The following is an 11,490-nucleotide window of genomic DNA, read 5'->3' as shown; positions in this document are numbered from 1 at the left end:
ATAGAATTCCAGAACATCTTTTCTAATACATATCTTTGGAGACATGTTGAAATGCATGCTATTTTTAGATGGGGTTCTGTGAAAAGAGTAGACAAGTAGGTTCCAGCTTCAGTAACTCCCATGCTTTTTATGCTTTCCCAAAACTTGCCCACAAATAGCCCTTTGTCATGATTTCCCCTATTCTCACTTACCCTGCAGAAATAGAAAGATATTTGAACATTTTTAAAGTCGGAAAACAGTAGCAGAAATGAAAATCACAGTCAAGGATGAGTTTTATAACTTGCCCCTCCCTTTGTGTGTAAGATCCCTGCTACATACAGTAGGAGGGGTTTGATGCCTACAAACTTAAGCGGAATTAGATTTTTAAAATAATCTAAAGTAGAGAGCCCTGGCATAGATTATTCAAAAATAGGGACAACCATTCATTAATTTCATTCTTGACTGTCAATGTCTCCTGAGGGAGGTAATGTACACGTCATTGATGGTTGTCTTGAAATAATGCCTTTTTATGGTCAAATTTTGAAGTCTATTTTTCAATGTCCAATTCATTATAATGATCAGACTTTAGTCTCACAAAATAATATTATTAAGTCTAGAGATCTAGCTTAGGAAGAGTTTAAAAGGCTTCTAATCATTTTAATCATCATTATATTCAAAACCTCTGTTTTATGGAATTGAAAATAAGCTTTCTGTGAAAGGTATTTTTTGAATTTTTAAAAAATTCAACCTCATACGGTAAGAATTAACACCAACCTTACATAAAATATTTGGCTGCCATTTGTTTCGGGAGATACAGTCAAAGTGTATATGCCTTCTTAATTCCTAGAAATGCACAATATATAGAGTAAAGAGATACTAAGAAGGACACGTCCACAAAGCACTCTCCAGTTTCTAGATGTTTTTTTTTCCACACTCAAATCTCTATTTTCACTTGCAGACAGATGCCTTCACTTCTCAGACCTAGGAAAAGTGGTGCTGCAAGAGCCTCAGCCCAGCTGGAACAGAAAATGTCAGTGACATTGTCTGAGCCTGGTTAAGGGAAATGAAAACACACCAAGTACTTCTGTTAAGAAGTTAGGCATGAGCAACTGAGGAGTGACCTAGCTGGAAAAGGATGTAAGCTGATCTCTAAACCTCACCCCAGACACACTCACAATCTCCTGTAAGGCCCAGGAGAGCTCACAGATGTGCTACAAAATAATCACAGAGACTTAGCCAACTACTGCCCCTGTACCCTAGGCATAGAGTGGATACAACTAACCGCAGGGGCTTCTCCAACTGGGTGCTTGTGCCCTTGATGCACAGCTGTGTCCTCAAGTGAACTTAGGCAGCCAGGAGCCCATTAAGGGTTCATAAATATTCTATACATACATACATCTGATTATAACAGACCATATTATGGTAAAGACAAGCACAATGGAGCCTGTTGTTATGTAACTTGCAACTGTCAATCAAATCTGTCAGTTCATGCCCACCTATCTGAATATGTAAAAGCCCTATGTTTAAAACCCCTTACCTCCTACCTCATCATACCTGTGCCAGTGCCTCTCTTGGCTGCATCCACTTCTCCCTTGAGGTGCTCATTCTGTTTTTTCTGTTATTTTTCAATAAACTTGTTTGTACCACAGGTAAGACCTCAGATTCTTCTTTGTGTCCATACCAAGAGCCAAGGTCCACAAGGGACGATCTTCTTCGGCCCTCTCCCTACCCAGTAATACTTTCAAAACATGAATTTAACACAAGGAATTGGCTACATAGGTTTTGGAAGAGTAAGGAACAAAAAGAAGGAGATGGGATCAATTCATAAACTTTCCTTTGGATGTCATTAGAGATTTCATGGATTTGATCTTCATGATTCAAAGTGTTTCTAACTTTCCCACCAAATAATCATCAACAGTAACTCTTGGAGATGCCTTTCTAACAAATACTGTTCATAAATTCCAACAGAAGCTGCACTTAAAATCTTTGGTGTGGTTGGTTTCATGTTTTCCATCTCTCTGACAGCTTGATAAAACTTCTAGGTGCTACTGGTCTATAACCTGGTATCCTTTCACTGTCATTCAGAAGAAGAGATGTACCTGACCTCCAGTTTGCTGCATGTAATCTTTAAAAAATTGGAGTTCACACGGCCTGTAAGAATGCTGTCCAGGGGAACTATGCAAAGTTTCCCAACATTTGCTGCGGCTTTCAACATTCATTTCTTTGTCTGACTGCAACCATTGTATTCTTGAACCACATACTTCTTTACAAATAATAAGCTATTTATTTGATTTTTCATGGTGTTGATATCATTACCAGCTGTATCCGAGGATCGAAGATCATGTTAATTCTGCCGCTTTACTTCTGAAAGCTTCTAGCTCTCCCATATTGTCACTCAATTTAATGATGTTCATCAAGTCCTCATAGTTTCAATCAGAAGCACAGATCATCCATAAGATATATTGATTAATATAATCAGGACATTGAGTTGTTTTATTAATGGAGGAAGGATTTCCCATGCAAGGATTTTCCTGACAAAGGTCACATGATCTTGTTCTGGAAATCTCCAGGAGGTAGCAATAAATACAACAAGACCTCACACAAAGCCCTTAGGCATCCTTCTTCATCTTTGAGAGAAGTGCACAGCACAGTAGGTCATGACAAATGTCCTTTTCCAATTCAGCTTTAAAGAAGGTATCTACAAGATCGTCTGCTGTACCTTTCACTTGATCATCTTTTTCTGTTATCTTTTGTTGAGCCTTTCTGAGTACTTGAGATGAAAGATTTTATCCTTCCTTCAGTCAGACTGCATTTTGTGTGCACATGTTAGCTGAGCTGGATATGGTAAAAGACTCTAGTTTCAGAGGGTCGGATGATGCTGAGGGAGAGTCTTTTAATGGATCTCCTAAAGGAAGCATAAATTTATCTTTAGATGACCTTTCAAAAGTATCTTCTGCTGATTCAGTATAACTTCATACTTACATTTCAGACACTGGTGTTTGTAATGATCATGACAAGACACGCCCATTATATGACATCACTGTACACTGGCACAGTCTCAACAGTGAGAAGATGTGGAAAACCTACTGCTGCCATAGTGACTTTCACGACTTCCACATGAGGAAGCTACAGAAGCAAAAGGAAGAAGGCATGACACCGTGATGTGAGGCTGCTAAAACTGCTGGGCTAGAACCCTTTAGCCTGCACCTGTTGCTGTGCTGTTACTAGAATCATTTGTCACAATCACTCCTGGATTGCTGAAGAGGGGTCATATCCATCAAAGTGGGGATCTATCAAAGGTATGACCTCTACCAGATTCCTGTGGTCAAGAACCACACAACTCTCAATGTATCCACCACAATATTATAATCCAATTCCCCTACCTTTTCTCACTAGTGCCTCTTATTTGCAGAACCTAATATGAATTGAATTTTCATAGGAGGCTGGTAAATGCTATCTGCAGATTCCTGTTCTGCAAAAATACATACCAGAGTCCAGAGGGAAACGGGACCTGAGACTATCCAGATACTTATCCAGCACAGGAGGCAATCTGCTACTCCACCCACAATGAGTTGTTTTTCTATTAATAGTATTAGAAGTAGCTGCCTGCACATCCTCCACACTTTTTCAACTGCTGCTTTTTGTTTCCTGAAGCACATAGTGATGGGTCAAGTGAACAATCTAACCCGTTAAACTGACCTGATCTGATTGGCCCACAGGGAAGAAAAGGACATTTGGGGACTTACCACTTCAATCCTATTGTCAACTTGTGTAATGGAAAGGAAAAGCAAAGGATAATACTAGAGAGTAAGTGTGTGCTATTGGACACTTCTTTGAAATCTATTAATAGAACACTGCATCAGGAAACTAATCATCTCAGTAGAAGACAATCCAATCCCTGTTCTGTTGATCTCTGGTTGGTGTTCCTGCAATAGCTGAACATCAGCCTAGAGGACAGAAAACCAGAAAGTACAGGAGATCAGATCATGCAGTAGGGAAATGTTTCCTTATCCTTGAGAATATTCAGCTCAGATTGCAAACCTAAATGGAGAAACTTGCTTAATTTATTTTTCGTAAACACAAAATGTGCTGTGCTGTGTAATAAGTCACTTCATTTATGTCTGACTCTTTGTGACCCCATGGACTGCAGCCCTCCACGCTCCTCTGTCCAAGGGATTCTCCAGGCAAGAATACTGGAGTGGGTTGCTGTGCCCTCCTCCAGGGATTGAACCTGCATCTCTTACACCTCCTGCATTGGCAGGTGAGTTGTTTACCATCCGTGCCCCCTGGGAAACCCTAAATACAAAATAGCTACAAAGTAATATTTACAAATTATATACAAGGTATAAAGTAAAAACACAATAGGCACCTGAATTTTGTTTCACTCTCCCTCCCTTCTTCCACTATTCTCAATTCTGCATTTATAACAATTGCCCATTGTTAGAATATTACCAAGTATCTTTGTATCCCTGAATAAGGCACTTCTTTATTTTGCATATTTTAATATTCATGTAAACAAATTATAATCTATATAATCTTGTAAAATAAACACATTTACTTTAAAATATGTTCTGTTATTAAATTTTAATCTTGCATATAGCTATGTTTTATTCATATTCATTGCTGAGTAATATTTCTATTTCAATTTTAAATATAATGAGTCAAAATTTCATGCTTCATTTATTCTTTCAGCTCTTTGTGGATTTTGCTGTTTGTTTCAATTTCTTTTAATATTCAGACAGTTCTGCTACAGAATCTTTGTCTTCAAATCCTAATGCAAATAAGCAGTTGTGAGTGTATCCTCAGAGATAGAATTTCTGAATAACAAGAAATACTGCATGCATTTAATTTTAAGAATTTAAAACTGTTTTCCAAAGTGGGTGAACACACTTAAAATCCTTCCAGATGCTTCTCTTTTTCATTAATGCTTAATTTTTTCCCACTTAATTTTTTTTCCAGTGTGCTTCAGTTATTTTCAGAACTATAAAACATTTATCAGAATATTGGCCAGTATAGATTTATGACCAAATGACCTATTGAAAAATTCATGCTATGACCGTCATTAGTTTGCAGCTGGAATATATGGCTTTCTGAGAGTGCTTTGGCATTCTGATAGAGTCAATACATACAAAATAAAATTTAAGATATGTCTCAAAGGGAATTTTTTAAAAATTATAAATTATGAAAGAAATATGTTCATTTATTAAACATCTTCAAAGGCTGGATTTTTGTGCAAGGGTATTTTTACTTATAAAAGATGGTAACATGGTGTGTTTAATTCACTTTTAAAGGTTGATCTCAGATGTTGTGTACAGTTATCTGGTCAACTAAGTAAACTGTCAGATAGATTACATCCAAAGAATAGGTCACAAACTCCACAGATGCTACCATCAGCTTTTAGTTTGCTAAGAGGAGCTGCATTTGTTGCTAGTTCAATGCCTTCCAGAATTATTTAAAAATTCATCAAACACATTAAAGGGGCCCATTTTATCTGTGGACTGACAGACAGAGTTCTGAATTATATGTTAAAGTACACTGAAATAAAATATTACTTTGATAAGCTAACTATGAGGTATACTTTTATACTAAGCTTCTTGAGCAATTAAAATATCAACAATACTCATAAGTACATTAGCATTCATGCTACAGGATGAAGGATGAATAGTTATTCTTGTTCAAAAAATAATTTATAAATTTTTAAATTTACAGAGTTAGGGAATGTGTTGAAAAATACAGATAAATATGGGCTTGAACATATATGAATGTGTGCTATTATTTTCAGAAATGTAGAGAAACAAATGTAGATAAATTCTGTTTACTTTGTTTATGGTCTTATTTCCTTCAAATATCACAATATAATCACAAATAGAATAAAATTTCAAGTAAATCAAGGCATTAAATGTGAATCCTTCCTAATTTTCATTTAATTCTTATTAAAAACTTTGTCAAGTTCCATTTAAGATCACAGAGCTTCTGTCTCACTATGAGATAAACATTTTTTCATTAACCCTTTCAATACATTTAGAATATGAAGGAATAATCCTTTGGGGTGAGAAAGTACACTAGTAAAATTTTTATGGAGGGTATAAAGGCATTTTTTTTCCTGAGTCACATCTCTATTTGGTCAAGTTCCTTCCTGATAATGCAGCCATGTGAACAGAGAAACCACGGGACGTCGCCCAGCCTCCCAAAGCATGCTTTCCAGTAAACAAGGAACCAAAAGTCCTCCTCCTCCACTGTCATTTCATGTCATGATGGAGACAGCATGGATGACAGGACAGTGGCCAAGCCCCTCCAAAATCCTCCTCCTCCCTAATCACAAAGCAGTGTGAGAACTTGACTCAGGGGCTGAGAACCTCATATTGATGTGGCACTGGGTTGTAGGGAGCTGGGTGGCAAGGAAGGACTGTCTTCAAAACTCAAAACTTATTAACAGCTTAACATTTATGTAAGTTTACATAAGACTTAAGTGTTTATATAAGACTCAGTCATTTCACTTCCAAATTGAAGCCATGCAAGGAAGAATGGAAGTAGGAAAATACAAAAGCTTCTGAAGACAACTCATCCAGGACATTTTCTGTTAAGGGCTGCATAGAAATTAGCTTTAGGTGGACACTGTGTGAGAACAAGAAAGAAGAAATTATTAAAAGCTTTGCCCACATGACTGATTTAGCAGAAAAGGAGAAAGTGACTGTGCAGAAGGCATTGGGGTGGCTGGGAGACAATAGCTACAACAATGCCAATGAGCAGGTGAGAGGGGTTAAGATCAGTGGATTAACTGAGTTGACAATGGGTGGATTGTCCATCATGTATATGTAGAGTGCAGAAGCAGTATGCATGCAAGTGGAGACTAGATTTTGTGGAAGGAAGGGGAGTAGTTTTCATCTGTATGTCACAACAGGTTTGTGACCAAATGATCTACTGAAAAATTCATGCTATGACTGTCATTAGTTTGCAACTAGAATGTATGATTTTCTGAGAGTGCTTTGGCATTCTGATAGAGTCAATGCATACAAAATAAAATTTACAATGTGTCTCAAAGAGAAGTTTTTAAAAAATTATGTTATTAAAACAAATATTTTCATTTATTAAACATCTTCCAAGACTGAATGAGAAGAAAAAATATGCTGAAGATTTAAGATAGCAAAAGGCTGAGAAGGATAAAAATAATGATGTAGGTGGGAAAAATATACTTGCAGTAGGCTTTCCAGAAATTGTTGAACGGCCACCCAATATTTAAGGTCATGTGTTTAAAGAAGGGTCACTCAGTACACTGGTGAGATTATCTCCAGAAATGGCACCTGCTCAGGTGAAGAGCTCAGGCATGGAACAGATGACTGTTGAATTGAACTAAGGTCAACATTTTGTTTTGATATATATCATGGAAGCAGTAGGGCAAGGGAGTAAAGATAGTTTGAGAGGAGGAGATTTGGGGCTGTCCCATGAAATCTAATTTGGATCAGCAGCGGCATGAGGAGACAAGGTTCAGCTCAGTTCAGTTCAGTCGCTCAGTTGTGTCCGACTCTTTATGACCCCATGGACTGCAGCACACCAGGCTTCCCTGTCCATCACCAATTCTCTGATCTTACTCAAACTCATGTCCATTGAGTCAGTGATGCCATCCAATCATCTCATCTTCTGTCCCTTTCTCCTGCCTTCAATCTTTCCCAGCATCAGGGTCTTTTCCAATGAGTCAGTTCTTCACATCAGGTGGCCAAAGTATTGGAGTTTCAGCTTCACTATCAGTCCTTTTAAAAATGGAAGTATCAATGGACAGGAGATGCCTGTGTGGTGGGAGAATCATTTCCAAAGCAGTTTCATAAGTGAACTCAGGGATAGAAACCACCTCTTATTTATGCCAATGAAACAGCAAATTATTGAGTGACAAAAAATGGTAAACATATAGTGAATTGTGGACTTTTATAAAAACTCCTTGCTAAGATGCGAACAATTCAAAGTGACAATACAGTACAGTTGGTGAAGGAAGGTGTTTTCCAAAAAAGTGTTGCTCATATGGTTAACTAGGAAAAACTAAGACAAACTGCTCTCCATTCAGGCAAATAGAGGGATATGAAGTTGTGTTATCAGTGTACATCTGCTGTGATAGCTGGAAACTTCTAGCTTTGAATCTAAGCAGTACTACATATATTTCTCTTACACTGAGTAACTCCAGAAATAAAAAGGTCAAATATTCAGCATGGCTCACTTTTCATCTTGTTCTGAACTTGGCAAAACTTTGCAAAATTCAGAGCTCCTGTGGAATTCTCAAGGGCACTGGAGCCTTGGCCCAGATGCATGAGCAAAATGGGAAATGGCCCCTTTGTCCTTTGATCACATAAATCCAAACTAAATAAGGGCCAAGCTGGAACAGACTGGAGGTGCAAATTTCCAAGGAGAGACCACAACATGCATAGAACCATGCCACTTCAGCATTTCCCCCATTCCTCAAAAGTAGGAAGCCTGATGAATCAGTGGTGGTTCTACTCAGATCAAGTCATGGTCTTTCCATGTAACCCTGATTACGTTCTAATTAAAAAGGAAAGTTTTGGGAGCTTAGCTTTTGGAGTAAAAGACTTTAGGAATGGTGAGGTCTTTATCAAGTATTAAATCAAAAAGGCAAGATTTTTTTTTCTAATGAATTCTTTTTTTAATCTTTTTATTTTATTTGTAATTAAGTTATTTATTTTAATTGGAGGCTAATTACTTTACAATATTGTAGTGGCTAATGTGGAGCTATTTATCTCAGGGTGAGGACAGTTGAAACTCACCTTTATTTATCTAAAGTTGTATGAAATCACATCTAAGTAATAATTCCTCCCTCTAATGGTCACTACCTCAACTTTCAACAATGTGTTTAATATGCTGTTAGCTTTCTATTCCTTGATTCTTATTTCACTATTACCACAATCTACCTCTCCTTACATTTAAAATCTTCCAATAGCTCTCACTGCTATAGAAAATAATACAAAATCTTTTTAGCCTGGTATTAAAGGATAACCCATTGACTCAAAATCTATAACAATATTTACAATGTGTATGCAATGTTCTAAGAAATGCTATGATGGGTGAGATAGGTAAAGTCTCTGTGTTTACATTATAAGAGGAACAGGAGGAATGGAGGAGAACATTTCAATAACATTAAAGTCCTATTTGTTGTTGTTGTTTAATCGCTAAGTTGTGTCTGACGCTTTTGTGACCCCATGGACTGTGGCCTACCACGCTCTTCTGTCCATGGGATTTCCCAGGCAAGAATACTGGAGCAGATTGCCATTTTCTTCTCCAGGGCATCTTCCTGTCCCAGGGATTGGACACGCATCTCCTGCAGTGGCAGGTGGATTCCTTACCACTTGTACCACCAGGAAAGCCCTACGGTTCTATAGCACCATTAGAAAGGGGTAATGCATGCCATCTCATTTAATCTTTAAAACAATCTCATAAAAAAGAGGCAATCTTATCTCCATTTTACAGTTAAGAAAATTGAGGCTCAGATTAAGTAACTTGCCAATTTCTACTCAACCAGCAAGTGATGTGGCCAGTGTGAATATATCGCAACTTGGCTTCCCAGACCTTAACCACTAAGTCTTTTCATTCCAGTACAAGTCTTTTAAGTCTATCCCTTCCTGAATACCTGATTGCATTCAGGTATGTGCAAAATTTCACCTTTAATATTTGCAACACTAAACACAAAAGTGCCCAGAATAAAGAAATGTTAATGTTTTAAATGGGCCTGGCATGCTGCGATTCATGGGGTCGCAAAGAGTCAGACATGACTGAGTGACAACTGAACTAGACTGAACTGAATGTTTTAAATGGCTTAGTTTGGATAACTGGATATAAAGAGTCTCAGAAACATTTTTCTTGGTGATTTTCATATTCTCGTATAGATTGTGTATTCTTCATATAAATGATTTTTCTCGCTTGTTTGTTTTGTTGATTCACTGACTGTTCTAAATCCTGGGAATCCTGAGAAACCAAGTACATTTCCCATTTTAAAATAAAAACCACAATATGTTAAACGTACTAAAATAGTAGAAATCTTATACTAAATATAACTTTTGAAATTCATAAATAATTCTGTCACTGTATTTGTTTATGACATTTATTCAAGAGTTAAATATCACATCAAAGTTGCAACTAACTTTAGATTTACAGAGATGAAAACTGTAGTCTACCAAAGAAATAACCAAATAAGAACTTGATAAGCGTTGTTTAAAACTGGTTCAGTTTTGAAAACTCCCAAGTTGGAAAATGATTCATAGCTCTAAGCTTTGGAGAAAAAAAATAAATCCACATCGTCATTTTGTTATGCAGGAATGAAAACACAAGTGTAGATGTAGGGCATATTTTTAAATTTCTCCATTTTCTCTTCACAAAAACCATCTCAAAGTTCTCTAGCATTTCATTCTCAAAGCTATCTTTCCAATCTGACAGTTACAAACTATATTTGTAACTAAAATAATAATGCATAATGACAGATTAATTAAGTCAGAAAACAAAATGTAAAAGCACCTTTCAATATCTTTCTTTACACGTAAGCACACTTCTGGCCCACCCTATATCTTCACCAGTGTAACCTACCGCAGTATTTCTGAGTCCTTTTGTCAGAGATGTTATTAAAATAACATTCAGATTCAAGGGGAGAAACACGCTCTTCTCTGGTTGGTAAGGAAAGAACTGTTTGGTTTGGTTTAATTAGGTTTTCATTTAGAGACATGAAATATATTTACCTTAAGATGGTAAATTTTTAAAAAAAGAGGCACATTAAGCAACTTGCCAACACACCAGTACTTAGTTTTACCTGACAGTACTCTTTGTATTAAAATTTACTGGAGTAAATCAAGATGATAAGGAGAAGAAATAAAGATGGTGACGTAGGAAGATGCTGATCTCACCTCCTGCCACGAGCACTTCAAAACTACATCGATATATGGAGCAGTTCTCACTGAAAGCAAACTGCAGTCTGGTAGAAAATCTCTTAGACAACCAAGGCTGTAACAAAGATTCACACAAAGTCAGGTCAGAGGGGAAGGGAAGCAATTAGGTTAGGACCCATGCCCCTAGGAGGGACATAGAGCAGGAAGGAGATTACCTGGGCTGGGAGATCCTCTCTGAGGAGTGAGCAGTTCCATCCAGCCTTGGGATTGGAAACCAGAAGGATGAGTCCCCTTAGCTGGTTTGCAAACCAGTGGGACGAACTGACAGCAGGGCTATAAGAAATCTAGACTCTGCTCGTGAAGAGTACATGCATACTTGCTTACTCCAGAAACAAAGTGGAGCAAGCAAACAGAAACTGCTTAGGACTCTGGCTGATTTCTCATGGGAGCCCCAGCACATCCCCCAGACCACGCTCACTGCCCACTCTGGCCCCAGCTCCAGCACTCTCCCCATAGGGCAGCGGTGCTAATGCTGGAAGTAGCCAGGACACACACGAACAGAGAACAGAACCGGCTTGGACTCAACCCTCAGGGCTTTTGCTCCGGCAGCCTGGTACCTGAACACATCTCCCCCTCC

At 37.7% G+C, this 11,490-nt stretch overlaps 1 pseudogene; it reads right to left on the bottom strand.

Moving 5' to 3' along the window:
- Positions 1–1,704: 1,704 nt before the first annotated feature.
- On the bottom strand, positions 1,705–11,108 carry LOC128066016 (sorting nexin-13-like; annotated as a pseudogene).
- Positions 11,109–11,490: the final 382 nt, after the last annotated feature.

This window comes from Budorcas taxicolor, chromosome 20 (genome assembly GCF_023091745.1).
Source record: "Budorcas taxicolor isolate Tak-1 chromosome 20, Takin1.1, whole genome shotgun sequence".
Classification (NCBI taxonomy): Eukaryota; Metazoa; Chordata; class Mammalia; order Artiodactyla; family Bovidae; genus Budorcas; species Budorcas taxicolor.
This window is presented reverse-complemented; position numbering and strand designations above follow the sequence as displayed.